This window comes from Globicephala melas, chromosome 10 (genome assembly GCF_963455315.2).
Source record: "Globicephala melas chromosome 10, mGloMel1.2, whole genome shotgun sequence".
Classification (NCBI taxonomy): domain Eukaryota; kingdom Metazoa; phylum Chordata; class Mammalia; order Artiodactyla; family Delphinidae; genus Globicephala; species Globicephala melas.
The window spans coordinates 25,845,934-25,866,948 of record NC_083323.1 but is presented as its reverse complement, the minus strand read 5'-3'; the positions used below and the strand labels follow the sequence as shown (position 1 = coordinate 25,866,948).

The following is a 21,015-nucleotide window of genomic DNA, read 5'->3' as shown; positions in this document are numbered from 1 at the left end:
GGCTATTAAGATGCTCTGCTGTCAGAACAACTAGCCCTCCAATTATTTTTGCAACTAGCCCTCCAATTTTTTTTTAACAACAGAAATTTAATCTCCAAGATTCAAAGGATCACACAATAAGCAGCAAACTCCTCCAACTCTCCATACCCCTCACCCCCCCACACCCAAGCTGTTTGTTTCCAAAGGTTGGGGATCATTATCAACAACAAGCCCACCTTTGTGACATTCCAGGTAAACATTTAATACAGAACTAACTGGGGGAAAAATGACCTGAATTCATAAAAGTGTTCAAAATATTTTAACGTCCAGGAAATGAAAGACTATTTATTTTGCAGCAATATCCCAAAGTCTTCGCTGACACAGATGCACACACACAACCACAAATTGAATACGGATTCCCCATGAGCTCAAGCAGCTCTCATAGGCAGAGTTCAGGTGATGTGGAACCTTCTCTGTCCCACAGGGGGCACTGCATCCACCACCACGGGGTGGCTGAGGACAGCCGGCGGGGGAGCCCTGATTCTTCAGATCACGACGCTTCCCCTCCGCTGCTTGCTCTCCCAACCACAGCCACCACACCACACGCTGTCTCGCAGTCAGTTCTGTGGAGTCTGAAGTTTCAAGGAGGGATGTCCGCTTGTCAACAGACCGGGTGTTAAAGTACAACGTTAGACTCCAACTCAGCCTGGTCAGACCCGGGATCACTTTCAAAATGACAGGGAAGTAAGAGGAGAACTGGCTCTTTTCCAGCCAGTAGCCGGCAGGCTCCTACTCAGTCAGATATTTGCTCACCTCTTAAATCAAACTCACTGAATTTACATTTTTAAAGGACCAAACCATAAGGATTTTGGTGGCTCATTAGGAGTTTCAGCAGTTTAAGTATCTAGAAATCCAGTGAGAGATTACGGAAGGACTCAGCCAAGCATAAAGACAACTATTAAAAGCCCCCAAATAACCTGTATGTCTTTCAAGCATCTCATAGGATACGAATTACTACACAGCTCTACGATACATATTTACACAGCCTGGTTGAAACCGCAGAGCGGGGAGGAGACTTACCAAACGCCGCACCACAAATCAGGGAGCAGACTGGGATCAGCAAACAGTTCACTCCCCACCCTGTCTGAGAGGCATCTGAGCCTGTAAGGCAGGCAGGCTGGATAGTCAAACAGCTCCTACCATGACTCACCCTGAGCTTTGGAGATACTGCTCACGTATCTCTGGGTATTCCCGTGTTTGTCTCCGAGAAACTCCACACCCTGCACTGTAACCAATGCTACTGCCCGCAATAATACACTGTATTCAACCCACTGCTGACAAACGGGCTCTTGGTACTGTCAGAAGAAAAGATACGCATTCTGTATATTTGGAGAGAGGCAGACTAGAACAAAGTCCTGTTGTCACACAACTCTGGGGGTGGGAGAGGACCTTAGAGGATGTCCAGCCTGGCACTCCTGATTTACCGACTAGGAAACAGGCTCAATTCAACAAACTCCAGTTGGGCAGAGCCAATGCAAAGCAGTGAACCGAGCACAGGAAACCCCAACATGGATGAAGGCAGGGCGAGCGGTAAGCGGTCCAAGCGCATAGGGAAGGGCAGTGAGTGGGGTCAGGAGACTCTTTCCTCTGTTGCTTCATTCATGAGACACATGCTCGCCGGTGCCTTCGAGTCTCAGACGCAGCGAGGCGTGCTGGAGTTGCAAAGGGATGAGTGCCATAGGAGGTGTACACGGTGCTAGAAGGCAGCACTTGGGAGGGGTAGCCAGGGTGGGGGGCATAGAGGAGGGGGAGGAAGGCAGGAGAGGAAACAAGGCTGGTGCAAGGCAGGAAGAAAGAGACTTGTCAGTCAGAAGGTGCTTCAGGTAGTGCGCTCTGATTCATTCGGCCAGACGGCATGTGAAGATGTGAAGGGTACCGGGCACGGCAAAGGAGGCAGGAGAAGAACTGGGTCAGCAGACAGGGATGACATTTTGAGGGCTCCAGTTACATCACGCCAAGGTGTTTAGATTTCAGCTGATAGGACAGGTGGCAGCCGCTAAAGGGATTAGGATAATCAGATCCCTGTTTCAGACAAGTCCTTCTGAAAAAGCAGGAGAGCAAATGCATCTCAGTGGAGCGGACTGGAGCCAGCTGTAGTCATCTAAGGCGAGAGCTGGTGACGGCTGGATGCAGGGTGGTCCTGGGAAAGGAGAGAACAGCGTCTGAAGCAGACAAAGGAGGCAGCATCAAAAGGGCGTGATACCAATCGGATGGGGAGTGAACGGCAGAGTCACGGAAAACCCCACTTGTTTCATCCCTTCTGGTGGCCAAAAGATCAAGCCAAGCACAAGGCAGGCAACTGAGGAGAGGTAGGAGAAGGAAGAGATTTGGGGTAGCGGAGGATTCAGCATCAGACATAATGAATCCGAGGCTCCTGTGGGACATTTAAGCACAGGTGTCCAGAGGGGCACTCAGAGAGAAGGGGCTGAAGAAAGAGAACTGGAGCCCATCAGTGACAGGGCCTTGGGGCAGCTCACCGATACTTCCGTGTCAGGCAGACCTGATCAAATCCCCAGTCTGCCACTTAGCAGCTGTATGACCTCCGGCAAGTAAATTAACCTTTTTGAGACTGTAGTCTCATATGAGGAAATTCCTCCTGGAATGTAATAAGATCAGTAAAGAACCTTCTGTCAGGCCAGACACAAATATTAAATATTTTTCTCTTGCCCTTTTGTGATCATATACTGCTTTTTATTATAATAATTTGAGTACTAACCTCTGTAACAGATTACAAGTTGCCTTGCTGTCAGTCACCAGTCTTTGAATCCCCTTTGACCTTCCTGGCATGAAGAGATTCTCAAATATTTGAACTGCCATAAGTCAAATGAAAAACTCAGGCCAGAATGAGTCTAGGAGACCAGGGTTTCTTGCCCTTGACATTAAATAACTAACGCAAAGATCTCAAAATGGTTATGTGGTTTATACGGTACTGATTTAATTCTGTGTTGGGGGTGTGATGGGGGGAGAAAAGGGCAATGGGGGTTCGCAAAAGAAAGAAAATTTTGTCGGGTCTAATAAAGCCCTGTCAAAGTAACAGAACTTTACTCTTTGCGTAAAACTATACCGTAATGTTTAAGAGGAAGAGTGTCTACTGATGTTAGTATTTACACAGCCTCTATCCTCTGGCTCAGTTCAAGTAAAGGTCTTAAATTAAATTTTAAATAATGAATTCTAGCAAATGGGTCTTGCCTTAAACCAAATTTTAAATCAACAGTATACTCTGTATATAACAAGAAATATATACTTTCTTTGTTAGGCTCATTTTGCTTTATTTATAACTCTTAAATGGACATTTAAAAACTACAATAAGGGGGACTTCCTTGCTGGTCCAGTGGTTAAGAATCTGCCTTCCAATGCAGGGGACTCAGGTTCGATCTCTGGTCAGGGAACTAAGATCTCACATGCCACAGGGCAACTAAGCCTGCACGCCGCAACTACTGAGCCCGTGTGCCACAACTAGAGAGAAGCCTGTGCACCACAACGAAGAGCCCGTGTGCCGCAACAAAGATCCCATGTGCCACAACTAAGACCCGACACAGCCAAATTAAACAAACAGAAAAAAAACTACAATAAGGGACTTCCCTGGTGGTCCAGTGGGTAAGACTGTGCTCCCAATGCAGGGGACCCGGGTTTGATCCCTGGTCGGGGAACTAGATCCCGCATGCATGCCGCAATTAAAAGGAAAAAAAAAGACCCCCACATGCCGCAACTAAGGATCCCACGGGCTGCAATGAAGATCCTGCATACCGCAACTAAGACCCAGAGCAGCCTAAATAAATATTAACAAAAAAAAAAAACTACAATAAGATTTAAAAATCATACTGACCACTAAGGCACACAGAATTCAACTCCACATAGCCAAGCTTGTTCAGTTTTCTCCTAGTTTTGCCTTCAAATTTAGGCTCTAATTTGCCTTACCCATTTTTTAAAATTTTATTTATTCATTTATTTAATTTTTGGCTGCATTGGGTCTTCGCTGCTGCACGCAGGCTTTCACTAGTTGCAGTGAGCGGGGGCTACTCTTTGTTGCGGGGCGCAGGCTTCTCATTGTGGTGGCTTCTCTTGTTGCAGAGCACAGGCTCTAGGCGCGCGGGCTTCAGCAGTTGTGGCACAAGGGCTTCAGCAGTTGTGGCTTGCGGGCTCTAGAGCACAGGCTCAGTAGTTTTGGCGCACGGGCTTAGTTGCTCTGCAGCATGTGGGATCTTCCCGGACCAGGGCTCGAACCCGTGTCCCCTGCATTGGCAGGCGGATTCTTAACCACTGAACCACCAGGGAAGCCCTGTCTTACCCATTTTTATGGCTGCCTCCCTAGTCTGAAAACATCTTGGTCACTGGATATTTTATTTCATCTCCAACTTACTTGGCTGAAACACATTAACGATCACCTCTTCCTTGCTTCCTGATCCTTCCCTGGTAGCTTTAGATATTCTCATTCTTTCATCGACATCCTAGTTTAGCATACCTACTTCATGTTCTGTGTCTAGTCATAAATATCTCCAAAAAATTCTCACAGGTTTCCAATATAAATTTGTTTTACGATTGTCTCAAAGTTCTCTAGTTGTTTGGCTCATTTAACTATTCTGATTCAAGACAGAGAATGATCCAATTCACAGCTATGGTCTTCGGGACTTGTTTAATTCCCAGCTGCCTTCGACTCGGCCACAGGTGGTACGGCTCAAGCATGACCAATTTTAGAGGGCACTTGGGTACCTACGCGCTGAGGAAGAACATGTATCCCTCTCCCCAACATGCCCAGCCCTAACCCGAGGTTCTTGCTGCTCTTAGATTGTCTGGACTCCGGATGGCTCCCTTTAAACTCACACAATACAGCCGGCCATCCCTCTTTAGCCAATATCTAAGATTCTGACTCCTCACTGACATACCGACCCCCTCCGAGATACCCCCCAGTCCTTCCCTGCCTTGAATGGACTTGAACTTCCCAGACTTGAATAGACTCAACTAATTTTCTGTGTGTCTATAAGATCCTCTCCTATCTTGCTGTCACTAAGAGGCAAAATGAAGGCAGAGAGACAGAGCCAGGCCGTATGGCAACGGCCACTAAACCAGCACAATCCCCCTGCCACCTGGCTCCTGACCTGCATTAAGGAGATGCACACACATCTGACTGACAGACTACTGAGATGTAATTCTTTCCATTTAGACGTTACTTTGAAACACACATTACACACACCTAACTACTACACCATGACTGACAATAGACGTGTTTAAAATGAAGAGCATCTCATCACAATGCTTCACCCAAAACTGCCCTACGGCATCTACTAAAGGAGCAGGTCAGATCCAGGAAACCGTTTACCATAATCTAGAGCATGATTTTCTCATTATCACATTCTGCTGCAGGGCTGCCTGACTCGCTTCCCAACCCAGTTCAGATTCTGTGAGCTCGTGTGATCCAAAGCCCCTCTCCTGGCAAATGGAGTGTTAGTTACTTGCTTTGCCAAGCCATTCTCTATTCTCTTCTCCCTCTGAAAACCCGAGATATCTTTTTAATTATTCTCTTTCTCAAGAAATATCTCATTTAATTCCTTCAACCAGAGGCCCTGGTGACACAGGTTTTGAGTAAACAAGGAGAGTTAGCTGCTTATCTGCTGCATCAGAACCAACTGGGGCAGGAAAGCCTTTCGAAAATAAAAGATTTCCCCGGTAAACTGGTACAACCTTCTGGAAGGACATCTTGTTCCCATCTATCCCTATTTAAAAGACACATGCCCTTTAACCCAACAATTTTGCTTTTAGAAATTTATCCATATACGGTTACAGAAAAAAAGATGTACAAAAATACTCAGTACAGTATTACGAGGCAAAACAAACATGGAAAAAAGCACTCTCGAAGGAACTTAAATTGTATTATCAGTAGGAGACTGGTTAAATAAATGATATATATAGGTTTTGTGAGAACATTGTTTGAGAGAACATTTCTGTAAAGATACATAAGAAACTTAACATCATTTATCTCTGGGGATAAGGATGAGAAGTTGGAAAGAGACTGCATTTTCTACCATGTGCCCTTTAGTACTACGGGATATTTTTCCTATGAACTTGCACTTTTTAAGTGTAGCTAGTTAATAGGAAAACAAAGTGAACCTTCATAATTTGGGCTTACATGGATGATCTACAAGACACTTCATTTAACAATGTCATTCAATCTTCGTTAAAAAGGAAATAGAACGAGGAACAAACAGAAACTCTATAGAGCGGATATACATTAAAATGTATTTGCTCCGGCAGGTAATGATCTCATCATTACACTTTAGGAACCCTTGTCTTAGCCTCTCAGAAGACCAGGCTTCTTTTCTCCAAAGTACCTGCTGTATGTGTTATAGACTCTTCCATAATCTAAGTGGCTCAATTTAACCATCACCCTTGTGCTAAACATGTGTGCTGACACTTAAACTTAGTTTTACTCTGGAAATTGGGGTGAGGTTGGGAGGAGCCCACAACTTTTGTCAAAACCTTGGAAAGAAAAAAAAAAAAAAAAAAAAAGACTGATGCTCAAGCTCCAGATAGGATTTACTGACTCCTTGGGTCTGGGAGTCCAATTCCTATATTTTTTAACCAGCTCTCCAGGTAATTTCTACACTGCTGGTCCTACCTCACGCACACCAGAAGTAACCATGCTTAGCAAACACTGTGTCTTATCCAAACGAAACTACACACGACAGAGTAGAAAATTCTATAAACAAAGGTGTTCACTATTGCATCACGCCACGATTTTAAAACAATTTTTTTCGAACACTGATACGGAGTTTGGAGCCAGCGCTGGCTGTAAGCAGAACCCACCAGGCCCTCCCATCAAAGCTTCTGGCTTATCTGAGGTAGGGTACGGCGGGGGGGAACATGTAGAAAAGCCACCTTTGGGGCTGGAAGGGACCTCGCGTAGTGTAGACTGATTGATGTTTCTCAGATCGTGGCTGCGATCACCTGATCACACATCCTCCTTTCTCCCTCCCACCCCCACCCCATTCTCATGTCCAAATAAAGTCTGAGAACTACCAAGCTCTTCTGGTATTTCCTGAACATCCAACTGTAAGATCACCTAGGGCCCCTGCTATCCTTGCCCCACCCTAGACCTAGTGAATCAGAATCTCTAATAGAGGTTCTAGATGTTAAACCAGTGACCCAGGTTGTTCTCATAAACAGGGAATTCTGGGAATCACCAATTCCAGTCAAACTCATTTTAAGATAAGGAAGTCAAGGCTCAAGGTGTTAAATAAGTTTCCCAAGGACTTACCAGCTGATTAATCATAGCTGGGACACCTGAAACCTGGTGAAGTCTGAAGGCAGAGGGTGTGTCATTACATGCCACTGGTTTAAAGAATAACTATTGCTATAAGGCTGTCCAACATCTAGCTACCTGCCGCTTAGGGTTCTTTCACTTTCAGTATCAGGACGAGGGGACACATAAAACAGCACATCTGATAGAAAAGGAAATACAGTCCCACACATTTATAACCAGGGGAGGGAGATTCAAAGTCCTCCGATCTCACTACTTCTTGATCAAATATTAGAAACTTTAGCAAAAGAAGTCTAATAATCACACTTTCATTTACAGCAACAGCCTGCACCTTGCTGTTGGGAGAGAGAAGAAGACAGCTCCTACAGAGATTCCACAACCTTGCCCTGAAACCAGTATCTCTAAACCCATCAACAAGAAACAATGATGGGAAACTAAACCCCCAGCTTGGAAAGCACACAGCAAGCTTTAATTCAGGGAGGGTTCAATCAAGTTATAATTGCCTCTAACTGGTCCTCCCACAGGTCTTACAATTTACAGCTGTAATCAGTTCCACAAAGAATGTGCTAAATTTCTTTTCTACCTTTGAAGTCAGAATTCTCTCCCGCTAGGTTCTTACAACATTGCTGTTTTGATTCAAAAAACAAAACAAAACAAAAAAAACCAAGATACAGAAAAGGATGAATGAGTGAATAAAAAGCAAAGATGCAGACAGATCTTTTGGCAATAAGCACTGACCCCTCTGACCTAATGATAACCCAGTGAGATTGAAATTTGTAATGGAGACTGATGCCAGTTTGGGAAACCTTTCTGTTCCAGGGCACAGGATCCAAAAAACACATTCATCTGGTCAGACATTTTCCATACTCTGATTTTTATCTTTCTTGGCATGCTCTATCCTCCCCTAATAAAGTCACAACCCTTTGTTGCCATGGAACCCAATCAGACATGGAGCCTGTTACTATGACTGCCCCGAAGGTCTAAAAAAAGATCTAGTGACCAAAAGAACAGCCCTTTAAAAAAAAAAAATTTCTAAGGCAAAGAGCTCCAAAAAGGACCCAACCCTTTTATTTCAGGCAGGTTAACTTGAACTCCTGAGCCAAAGCTAAACAGTGTTTCATAAAAATTTGTCCGCTGGGACCTTCCCAAGAAGATGGTTTTATAAATAAGTACCTGGCAAAGAGGATGAAAATATTCTTAGGATTTCTTCCTTTTTTTTCCCTTCCAGGTAAGTTTCCTGAAATTTGAGTAGCTGTTTAGCAAATAATGTGTCAATCAGCAGCTACCAAATTGCAATATTCATTTCCACCAATAATTAATTTTTGCCAAGAACTCATGATTTCTCTGTAAAGAAGAGATAAGCTAAACAGTACAACCAACCCTGTGTTCTGTTGTATCTGGAGCTGGACGAAACCTGTAGGAAAAAAATACCTGAGACTAATAGCAGAGCTACTTAAGGAAAGAGAATTAACATTTGTTGAGTGCCTACCATGAGCTGTGCACTTTTTAGGTCATCCCGAGAACCCAGCAGCAGAGGCATTTCCCTGTCTCTGTTTTGCAGCTAAGGGACCAAGCCTCAGAGAGCTTCAACAGCTTGCTCCAAGCTGCCATATTAGAACGTTGTCTGGAGCCCAAAGCCAATCATTTGTTCACCCAACATCTATTTCTGGCCTCATAGGTGTTTTGCCTTTTGTTCCGTTCCTTGTTCTTTACAATAAAATCTGCAGCCTACAAAGCTTGTCTGTAAAGAGGGCATGGAGTCTCTCTTTACTGGAGCAAGGGGCCAGCTCTGGCTGTCCCCACTTATAATAACCACCACATCTGCCCAGCAGCAGCTAACCCTTGGGAGAATCATGAGCAAATGCCCTCCCTGGTCACTTACCTAAGTTGACATGGGCCAAACACCTACTACATCCCTCAAAAGGCTGGCTGCTGACAAGGCCTTCCAACCCTGGACTCTGTGGCATGGGGAGGACCAGGAAGCTCTAGGTACTTGTTCTTGTGCAACTTCAGCAACGAAGTAAAAGCCAAGCCATGAAAACTCAACGACAATTATTCTACCCAACGCTGGTTTTGGATACACAGCTTCGAGAAATGACTAGTAAGAAGGAATGTGGTAAAGCATGGAAGTTAATTTCAAAGTTGTATTATTAATCATAGCAGCCTTGCAGCTAAAGGTATTTTATCCATCTCCTCATATAATGAATACAACTACGTTCATTAAAAGAAATTTCAAAAACCAACACAAAACCATAATGAGATACCACTTCACAACCACTAGGATGACCGCAATCAAAAGATATATAATAACAAGTGTTAGCAGAGATAGGGAGAAAACAGAACCCTCATAAACTGCTGGCAGGAACAAAAGATGGCGCAGCTGCTGTGGAAAACATTCTAGCAGTTCCTCAAAAGGTTAAATATAGAATTAGCATATAACCCAGCAATTCCACTCTTAGGTATGTTCTCAAGAGGAATGAAAACAAACGCCTACACAAAAACTTGTACACACGTGTAGAGCAGCACTAATCATAACAGCCAAAAAATGGGCGCAACCCAAATGTCCATCAACTGGATAAATAAAATGTGATACATCCATGCGCTGAAATATTATTTGGCAATAAAAAGATATGAAGTACTGACACATGCTACACCGTGGAAGAACCTTGACATTATCCTGACTGATAGAAGCCGGACACAAAGATTGCATTATATCTGATTCCATTTACAAAAAATGTCCAAAACAGGCAAATCGATAGAGACAAAACGTAAATTAGTGGTTGCCTTAGCTTGGGGAGTTTGGGGAGGGAGGCAATGGAGAGTGACTGCTAATGGATATGGAGTTTCTTTTGGGGGTGATGGAAATGTTCTAAAATTGACGGTAGTGGTGATTTCACAACTCTGTGAGTATACGTAAGTCATTCACTTGTACACTTTAAAATGGGTCAATTGTATGGTATATGAATTATATCTCAATAAAGCTGTTATTTTTTTTTTAAAAGGAAAAACCAACACAACTCCTTTTTGGTTTTTGGTTGTCCTATTAAATAAAAAATAACCCAACTGACAAGACCACCTGACCCTGGACAAGTTACTTTGTCTCTGGAGTCTCTGTACCTTTTTAAGGAAACAAGGCTCATGCCTGAACCCGATGTTCTCTTCTGCTGCCCCATGAGCAAAAGAATCTGACTTTTTGAGGGGAAAAACCACGTGGCGGAAACCTCTCAGGTAGTGTTCAAACAGGGGAATCAGACCCCATCTGTCAGCCAGGCCAAGCTCCATCCCACTCTCGCCGACTCTCTTCAGGTTCCCTCTCCGGGTTCTTCCCTTCACCCCAGGCTCCGTGCCCCAGCTGATTCCTGAACATGTGCCATGTGCAAGGTTCAAGAACAGACTCAGGTAGACTATGCAAGGTGATCAGGGTTGCACAGCTGCACAGTAGCAGAGATGAGATTTGAACTCAGAACCAGAGTCTGAGCTGCTTCTCTTATTCCTACACCTGAGTTTTCCAAACTGGGTCCACAGACGTATTCTTGGGGTTCCATGAGTTTGCTACAGACAATTTACAAGAATGTGCTTATTTAGATGGTAAAAAATATTTATATAATTTGGAGGATCACAGAGATAACCATCTGCTAACCAAGTACCTCGAAATCCTGGGGTTTCAAGGCTTTCTGTATTTCTACTCACACTGGGTCCAGGTATTAGTACTTCTTTAGTTGTCGTGGGTGGATAGGAAACGTGTCGGCTAACTGTATTGGTTTTCTAGGGCTGCCGTAACAAGGTACTCCAAACTGGGTGGCTTAAAACAACAGATATGTATTGTCTCACGGTTATGGAGGCCTGAAATCAAGGCGTCAGCAAGGCCATGCTCCTTCTGCACGTCCTGGGGAAGGAGCCATTGCATGTCTCTCTCCCAGCTTCTCAGACATTCCTTGACTTGTAGTTTCCTCCACTAATCCTCTGTCTTCACTTCACCTTTCCTCTGTGCATGTCTGTCTCCAAATCCCCCCATTTCAAAGAACACCAGTCATGGTGGATTAAGGCCCACCCTAACAACTGACTTCCTTTTAACATGTGTGGACGAAGAATGTCAACTGCCACATCGGTAAACAAAGGATGGGGGCACCTAGAGGCCAGTGAGCCATCAGCCACCGCAGCCTCCCCCAACTTCGCACCCTGAGGGGATCCAGGATGGAGAAAAACAGGATACTAGTCCCAGATAAAGTGCATATCAAAGGAATGATTTCAACCAGCCCAGCCTCTTCCATCTTCCCCAAAAGAGAAAAGTGCTAAATTCATTAACTTGACATATCTGGTTTTCTTTAACTATGATCTCTTGATGGTCCAATTCTCGAGTTTTTGTTGCAAAAACTCCTATACCTCCTGGCTCCCAGCAGTCCCTCAGGGCTATCTGAGAGGCTGCCTCCCGGGCTTGAGTCCTCAGAAAGTCCGCTGAATAAAACATAATTCTCAACTTTCAGGCTGTGCATTTTTCTTCAGTTGACACATCATTGTCTCTGTAAAGACCCTATTTCCAAGGAAGGTCATGTTCTGAGGAGCCGGGGGCTAGGACATTATACAGGAAACACTCACAAGGACTACCACACTTCTGGTCACCTAGTGTTGCAGCTGGGGGTGGGGGGAGGTTCCCACACCAAACAGTTCTTCTCCATCAGCAGGGTGTCCTACAAATCAACTCCTTCTGACACTATCTACCCGGAGATGGCATCAGATCCCACAGCTTAAGGACTCAGTCCCCGGAACTGTCTCCTCCCCCGACTTCAGACACCAGGCTCAAGTCCACACTGTTACCTGTGCTTCTGAATGACTAGCTCTAAACTGGAGGTTCCCACAGCCCTCTTTTCGGGTTGATTAATTTGCTCGAGAGGCTCACAGAACTCAGGAAAGCATTTACTTAATGGATCACCAGTTTATAATAAAAGGATGTAACTCAGAACAGCCAGACGGAAGAGATGTACTGGGCAACGCATGTGGGAAGGGCAAGGATATTCCATGCTCTCTGGGCACCACTCTCCCAGAACCTCCGCGTGTTCACCAACCCAGGGACCCTCTGAACCCCATCCTTTTGGGTCTCTATGGAGACTTCATTACAAAGTCATGACAGATTGAATCACTGGCCATAGGTGATGAATGCAACCTCCAGCCCTTCTCCCCTCCCCACAAGTGGGACTTAAAAGTTCCCCTGGCAACCTGCCCCCATCTTTAGGGGCTTTCCAAAGTTAACATAAACTCAGGTGTGGTTGAAAGAGGTTTGTTATATGAATTAACAAAAGACACCCATTTCACCTTTATCACTCTTATCACTTAGGAAATTCCTAAGGTTTTAGGAGCTTTGTGTCAGAAACACGGGGATGAAGACCAAATATATATATTTCTTATTGTAAATCACAATTATCACAGACTTCAACACATCTCTTTGAGGGGACAGAATTCAACCTATTCAACACTGACTTTACATATAAATGATGCAGAAATCCCAGATGAAAGTCAAACAATCTCACAATGAACAAAGGTGTCACACAGAATTCTTCTCACAGAGAAGTTACAGATTAAGCCTTTCCATATCATGGAAAATGATATAGGTAATAGAGTCATCCAAACTCAAACAACAACAACAACAAAAAACCTGCCCTGAAGTCACTACTATACCAACATTGTGAGTGACTCAGATCTGTATATTAAGTTAATGTCAACAGAAACTGCTATTACCTTTGTATTTTTTTCTCTGTATCATTCCGATTTTTTAGTGTATGTGCTGCTGAAGCAAGTACTACCTTTGCATTTTGTACGTATTTGTTTGAAATTTTTCACAATAAAACGTTGGAGGAAAACTTCCTTAGACTCTTGATGAAAGCTGTTAACAAAACATTTCTTCTTAGAGAACACCTAAGTAAAAACACCAGTTAGGATCTTCGAATAAGCATTTCTCTACACAAGTGGAGAGAAGATAATTTTTTTTTAAATAAACTTATTTATTTATTTATTTTTGGCTGCATTGGGTCTTCGCTGTTGTGCAAGCGCTTCCTCTAGTTGCCACAAGCGGGGGCTACTCTTTGTTGCAGTGCGCGGGCTTCTCATTGTGGTGGCTTCTGATGTGGAGCACGGGCTCTAGGCACGTGGGTTTCAGTAGTTGTGACACATAGGCTCAGTAGTTGTGGCTCACGGGCTCTAGACCGCAGGCTCAGTAGTTGTGGCACACAGGCTTAGTTGCTCCACAGCATGTGGGATCCCAGACCAGGGCTCGAACCTGTGTCCCCTGCATTGGCAGGCGGATTCTTAACCACTGTGCCATCAGGGAAGTCCCTTAAATTTTAAAATATGGAAATAAGAGTACATTACTTGTCTTCCCTAATGAGATCTATTTAAATAAGAAATGTAGCCAATGCCTTAACCATTTGACATCCTCAAACATTGACCTCTGAACAGAAAAAGTCCTATGGTCTGTTGGAACGTGTGAACTCAAATATTACACTAATACCTATGCATGAAATCTTAATTCATTCTTTCCTTCCTTGCATCCTTCTATTTCTCTATCCATCCAAACATATACTGTGCATTATGTGTGAAGCCCTGGAGATACAATCCCTGCCCGCTTTCCAGGGGGAGAGAGACAAGCGAACCACACATGAGAAGAACACGAAGAAGGCTCACAACAGACTTGGGTACCAGTCTGGTCAGGGAGCACCCAGGCTGGGGATGAGCTGAGAAGGGGAGTCAGGGAAGACCCCTTCAGTTCAGGATCTTACAGAAGCCTTCAACATCTTTATAAGACAAGAATTACACTTATTTTTTCACATGAGGAAACTGATGCTCAGATGGGTTGGGCAAACTGCCTACGATGAGTCCACACAGTTTGTAAGTGGCAGAACCAGGATTTAAAAACCAGGCCCGTGGTCCCCAGAGCCCTGACACTGAGCTGCCCCTCTGAGCTCTAACACGCCAAAGAAGGGCTTGAAAATGGCCTGTCCTGAATCTAGCAGCCCAGGTGATCCTTGTTAAACATGAACTGCCCTGTGAACTGGCCTGCCCCTGCCTCTTGGACCTCACGTTCTAAATGATTCCTCAACTCCTTGCTCGCCCCGTCCGGCCACGTGGCCTCTTTGATGTGCCTCAAACACAACAGGCGCACGCGTGTTGCAGGGAGTCTGCATTTGCTGTTCTCTCTCCCTGGAGAGCTCATCCCCTGCACAGCTGAATAGCTTTCTTCCTTGGGCCCATCCTCAGCGGCATCTCTGAGTAGAGCTGACCTTGAGCCTCCTACTTGAAACTGCTTTCCTCTATCCCACCCACAGCCCACCACACACACACACACCTTGGGCCTCCCCAGCCCTCTCTTCCATGCTTTCTTTCTCAACATTGCATTTATCACCACTTAACATACCGTGTAATTTACCTATTGGTCTGGGCTCTCTGCCTCGACCTACCTGAATATAAGCTTGGTGAGAGTAGGGAAATTTCTTCTGTTCCCTGGGATGCCGGGCACGGAGCAAGGTACTCAACACGTATGTGTTGAATTAGGCTGAAAGCAGAATTGTTGCAGGCATGACCCATACCTGTACTGCTTACGCGTGGACAGTGGCCCGACATCTCCCACATGAGATGCTGCCGACTTGGTGGAAGGGGGTCAGAAGAAGCCAGCCCAGGGGCTACAGGGAGCTCATTCTTAAATCAGTGCCATGCAAAGGTGCCCGAGTGAGTCCTCTTCCCTGGCATGTGCTGAGGAGACGCAGACACTACCCACCTGGATGCTACTACCCAAGGAGGCCCATCAGGGCTCTCGATCTCAAGGTGTGGTCCTGGGTGAAGGGGACACCTCAGACCAAGAAGTTAGGGGAAGTAAAGTGTAGCCTATGTTTCTGCCTTCTCCCAAAGTGCTAAAAAACAAAAAACTCTGCCTAGCCACTCAAGGAGGTCCTTATTCTCCCAAGTTAAGCTCCACCTGTTTGCAGAAGGGCTCTCTTCTTACACTGGCCTTTTGTACCCCAGGTTTAGGAAACCTCACCAAAGCTACCGAAAGAAAACCATAACGGTTCAATCCTCCAGGAGTTCTCAGACAGCAAAGGGTGGACTCTCAACCTGCCTACAGAGTGACTGCAGGAGTGAGATGTTCTAAGCATCTTGGTGTCTGCTGAGTCTAGAGAGGGATGAATGGTGAAGACCGAAGCACAAAAAAGATTGCACAAGGTCAAACAGCAAACGCATTCAAGGGGAGGGAGAGTGTACACTTTTCATCAGGGAGGAGCTCGTGCCACAGAGTGTATAACGTCTCCCAAACTCCAAATGCAACCTCAGGCTAATCCCTCGTATCAGTAAAAATCCTGGCCACGTAGATTAAACTGGGGTGAGGTGGGGGTGGAAACGAGGGTGATGCGTAATAATAATGCGAAAGCCCTAAGTACTGACTTCACAAAATCCTAAGGCACTTAAAGGGTGACTTTCATAAGTGAAATTCTACAAAGGAACCCAAACCACTGCAAGACAGTTTCCAAAAAGCAAACAAAACCTCACTGAGAGATGGGACTATAATTTCTGGAGTTTGCATCAGTCTGTTTTCTGTAGTTAGGAACTAAGGGTGTCTGGTTTGGGTTACAAAGGCAGTGTTCCACTATAAAAACCTGCTGGTTGCCATGACAACGAACAACTCTGTTCCTCCCTTTTCGGCAGCATCCTGCTTACATCTGAGTCAAATCAAAGGACCTATCTGTGATGCCCAGGGTTTAGTATTTCCTTTGCACGAGGATGTAACGATACATACACACACATATACTCACATACAAAGCACATCATCAAAGGGCTAATCAGAGGGGAACCAAAACCTCAAAAATGGGTACCACCTGTCCTTCTCTCCCAATCACATCCTACAAACATCTATCAGGGAACACTCATGCAGGAGAGTGTGAGCATGAAGGGAGGTGGGCCAGGAAGCCTTAACAGCGGACACCTACTGCTTCCCGTCTAGAGCCTCTCAGGGTGGACTCTGGGTCAGTTCTTTCCAGAAAGGCCCATGTGAGGTCAGGGCTCCCTGGAGCACTGCCATTTTCTGTGTGCAAGTCTGTCCTCCTGAGCCTGAGCACCTCCAGGGCAGTGCCCACGTCTGACCGGTCTTAGGGCCCAGCCCAGCGCTGAGCACCCAGTGAAGCACTTAGGACAATGAAGGGGGAACTGGAATAAGGCAGCCTCTCCTCATATTTTCTACGGAGACCTCGAGTTGGAACACATCCTGCTTCAAATCATCCCTGCCTAGGAAGAAAGCCAGGGAATTCTAGATCCATGCTCTAGGGTGTGCAGCGTGGGACCTACAATGCAGCGCTGCTACTGGTTTCTGTCACTGGGGTCACAAGTCTTGACCACTGACCCTTCCCCAGACCTGGGGCAAAACAAAGAGTAAATGAGAAAGTTATAGCATTACTGTGGTTTATCTTCTCCTTTTCAGGACAAAGGCTGCTCATCATGTAGCTAGATTTAACTGCAAAACAATGTTTGTTTTAGAAAAGCTATGAAAATACCAAAAAGCCAGCGGAAGAAAAATAAAGCACCCAACGCTCTACTTACCCAGAGGTAACCAGTGTCTAGATTTGGGTTTCTATGTCACTATCCTTTCAGCGGTTGTTGTAGTTCTGCCTAATGGTTAGAGGCAAAGGCTCGTGAAGGCAGACCAATCAGGGTTCAAGTTCCAGCCTTTCCATTTCTTACTGGTATGATCATGCTTGAGTTATTTACCCCTGTTTGAGCCTCAGTTCTTCATCCATAAAATGCGGATAACTGTACCTACTTTTTGGTACTGTTGTAAAAATTATCGTAACCCACGTAAGCCCTTGTCACACTGCCAGCAGATCTACTCACTTCTGCTAGCTTTATTCACGTTCTATTTGTATGTGCCACTTTACAAACAAAAATGGTATCTTCTGTGCACATATTTTGAAAACTTTTTCAATCAACGTAAAAGCATGACCTCTTGACATGTCAATGAATATACTGCTATAAACTGATGGCTTTAATTCTAAAACAAGAGCTTTGACAGACATTAACGAGAGTATAGATGCTTAAGTTCTTGGCGTGGTCCAAAAAACTGCCTACTAGCAAACTCAAAATAACTTTATATGTGCTTTCAGAAAAAATTAAAATGCGTACAAACTTTAAACAAATACTATTCAACATCTACATAAAATCTAACATCATTCTGAAAATCTTCTATGACAAATATTAAAACATGACTTTAAGAAATCACTCCTGTAAATAAAGTTACTTGACAAAGCTATTTAAGAATAGATGGTAAGGTTGAAGATATTCTTTTTCCTCTGCCCCAGGAATGTCACTTCTAAGTATCTTTCCTAGAGAAACCCTCCCACAAGTATACAGACCTTCTCAGAATCAACCTGCCTGTCCACCATTAGGAGAATGGCTATCAACAGACTCTGGTTTACTCATATACTGAAATAATGTACAGCAGTAAAAAATGGAAATCAAGTTGAATAAATGTATAAACACCATGTTGGAAAAAATAACCAGTTACAAAAGATTGCATTTATATAAATATTTAATCCAAAATACAAACTATACATTGCTTACGGATTCTCGCAATGTATAAAAACATACAAAGGAATGAAACACAACAAATTCAGCTTACAGAGACCTCTGAGGAAATAGGAAGGGAGAAGACATCCAGACATTGTATCTGGGACCATTTATCTCTTAAAAACAAGTGACAGAAATCTGGTGTAAACATGGCAAAATGTTAACACCTGTTACATCTAGGAGGTAGGTCTATGAGCACCACACTTTAAAAAAAGGTCTTCTCCATATCTGAAGCATTTGGTAATTAAAAATAAAGTTGTCTACTATTTAACCAGAACTTTGGTTAATGATTTGACACAGGTTTTCCTCATGCTCAGAACATCCTTCCCTGGTTTACTTTTAAAATATGGTGTAAGTTGCTGTTTCTGATGGGCCATTTCATTACCATATAATTTTGGAATCTGATGTCACTGCATTTACTTCCATAGGACATTAACTTCAACCTTAAATTAAATTTAACAAGCAAAGCAAGCATAAACTTAAGAAAATTAAAATCCACTGAGAGTTTAATAAGCTAGCTGCCCTAGAAAAACATCCAGGCTCATTTTAGGCTACTGTACAAATAAACTAAGGAGCAATTACTTTAAAGAATTATTTACTAACAAAGTAATTGTGATTTCTGAAATGTCCAAAGTATCACAAAATAAAATAATCTTTGTATACAGATTTAGTATCTCTGTCTTTCAACAATATATGTATTATTCTTATTTAGCAAATCTGTTACCATTAAAATCACCCCAAATTTGCAACAAATTATTTCAAAAATGAAGGCTGAGAAGGCATCAACGTTAATTTAAAGGAAGCTACATAAATACAAGATTATTTCATTCATCTATTTGCCCAAAGAAAAGTTTCAAAATATGTCTGTTGGAATGGTGGGCTCAGTTGCAAAACCATCCTTTAAACAGCACAAGGCTGAAGAGCTCTCCTTTTAACTCCTTCTTTAAAAATAAGAGCTTAGGGACTTCTCTGGTGGCACAGTGGTTAAGACTCTGCGTTCCCAATGCAGGGGGCCCAGGTTCAATCCCTGGTCAGGGAACTAGAACCCACATACATGCCACAACTAAGGAGCTGGTGACCCACAACTAAGGAGCCCACCTGCCGCAACTAAGGAGCCCGTCTGCCACAACTAAGACCCAGCGCAACCAAATAAACAAATAAATATTTCCAAAAAATAAGAGGTTAATTCAAGCCCTGAGTCCTTTAAAAACTTTCTTGCTATTAGACCATTTTTAAATGGCCAGAGTGCTAGTCAAATTTCTCGACAGAACTTAATGTTCCCACCTACCCAAACAGTAGGAACACTTCGGGATATTAGAAATAGAAAATGATTTGGTGTTAAGTAAGAGCCCTATGGCTCCCCAGGTTGTAACAAGACATAAATGGGCCACCTGAATGAAAGAAGACTCTCACTTTAATTCTGGTGCCCACGTAGCCAACAGATGCCAATTCAGTGAGTACCTCTAAACTGCTCAGCACATGAGGTAAATTTTGGCTGGCTTTATACAACAAATATTACTTGATAATTTGCTTAAGTCAGGAGGTTTTGACAAGCACAGTGCCTTTCCAAAATGAAAATACACGTAATAAAAGCACACTCATTCCACCATTAACATGCTCTTGGGTCAGCTTATGAAATGTTAAAGTGTTCATTTCGGGGCACAATCAACAGTTTCAACCTCCCTCTGTGTCAGACACAGGGATTATAAGCCATGTGAACCTCTCAATAATTAACTTAGGTGCACAGAACAACCCCTAAACATCTACTGATATTAACAAGCCACAGGAGTAACCTACAAATAAGGATAATTAAGCTAAACAAAGCAACAGCTCATTACCTACAAACATGAAATCTTGTTTTATTTATTTTAACGTGAGTCATAAACCAACTTAAATTCCTAGTACCGAGGACAGCATAAGGGTGCTATATATATGCTTACTAAGTGAGAGGGCCACAAGCTTGAAAGTAGTCTGTTGAAAGTCATTCCTGCTCTTTCATCTCCAGAGCTAGGATGGTGGACCACAAGGATTAAGGCAGCACAGAGGGCTTAGGAAACAACAACACATACTCTTTATACTGTAAAGAATATGTAGAACTTGTTGAGAGGTAACATCTACTTCAAAAGAATTGAAAGCAAATTTTTTTTTTAAATGACAAACTTTACCATCTCTTCTCCTTTACCTGTTGGTCTTTCCTTACAGTAGGTGATACTGGAATCATGCCTGTTGAAAGTTTCTAAAGGCATGAGCTACAGTTCTCAAAACGCTCATTTCACATCCTGGATGAAGGTGTGGGAGGGAGGGGGGATACCAACCCAGAATAAATGAACCAAAATTATAACCTTTGATTCAATACTTTTAAAACAGGAGAAAGAAATTTATAAAAATGAAACTCTACATATGGACAGCAGTGTATTTTTAAAGAGAAGTAACTATGCAAAAAATGGTGCAGGGATAACTATGTCATTTATGTGTAGACATCTTAAAGAGAATCAAATTCTAACTAGATCAAGATTAAAATACATAAAAACAAAAATCATAAAACGTATTTAAAAAACATGGTGTTTTGGTTTTTTAAAGGCTCTTAAAATCTGGAAGGCCATTCTAAGAATGACACAAACCTGTAAGCCCTAAAATTTTTAAATTTCTTCATGGCAAAGTCTGGTTAATATTTATTTGGTGTTTGGTATATGCTAGCTCTATACACACACAACGTGTCATTAAATCAGTGTGGAAGGCAGAATTCTAAGAGAGCCCCCAAGATTCCTACCCACTGGTGTATACACCCTGTCAGATAACCTCTCCTTGTATATGAGCAAGACGTGTGACTATGATGGGATTTTACTCCCATAATTAGGTTACATTACATGGCAAGGGTGAAAGAATTTTGCACATTTAATTAAGGTTCCTAATCAGTTGATTTTAGTTCATCAAAAGATGGAATAACTGAGTGGGCCTGGCCCATCAGGTGAGCCCTCTGAAAGAGCCCTTGTCTGGAGGTAGTGCCACAGAGACGCTCTCCTATCGGCCTTGAAGAAACAGCCTACCATGTTGTGGAGAGGGCCACATGGCAGGGAATAGTAGGCAGCCTCTGGGGGCTGAGGGCCTCAGTCCTACAGCTG

General features: G+C 43.5%; 1 protein-coding gene across 8 annotated transcripts in view; it reads right to left on the bottom strand.

Annotated features, from left to right (window-relative positions):
- TMCC3 (transmembrane and coiled-coil domain family 3) overlaps positions 1–21,015 on the bottom strand; it is a 266,106-nt gene that overhangs the window by 37,636 nt on the left and 207,455 nt on the right. The window contains exon 1 of one of the 8 annotated variants that reach the window (XM_030856386.3): positions 1,060–1,255. The exons of the other annotated variants lie outside the window; for them this stretch is intronic. The gene's annotated coding sequence lies outside the window, so the exon portion shown is untranslated. Of the gene's footprint in view, positions 1–1,059; positions 1,256–21,015 lie in introns of those variants that run through there. 8 annotated transcript variants of the gene reach the window in all.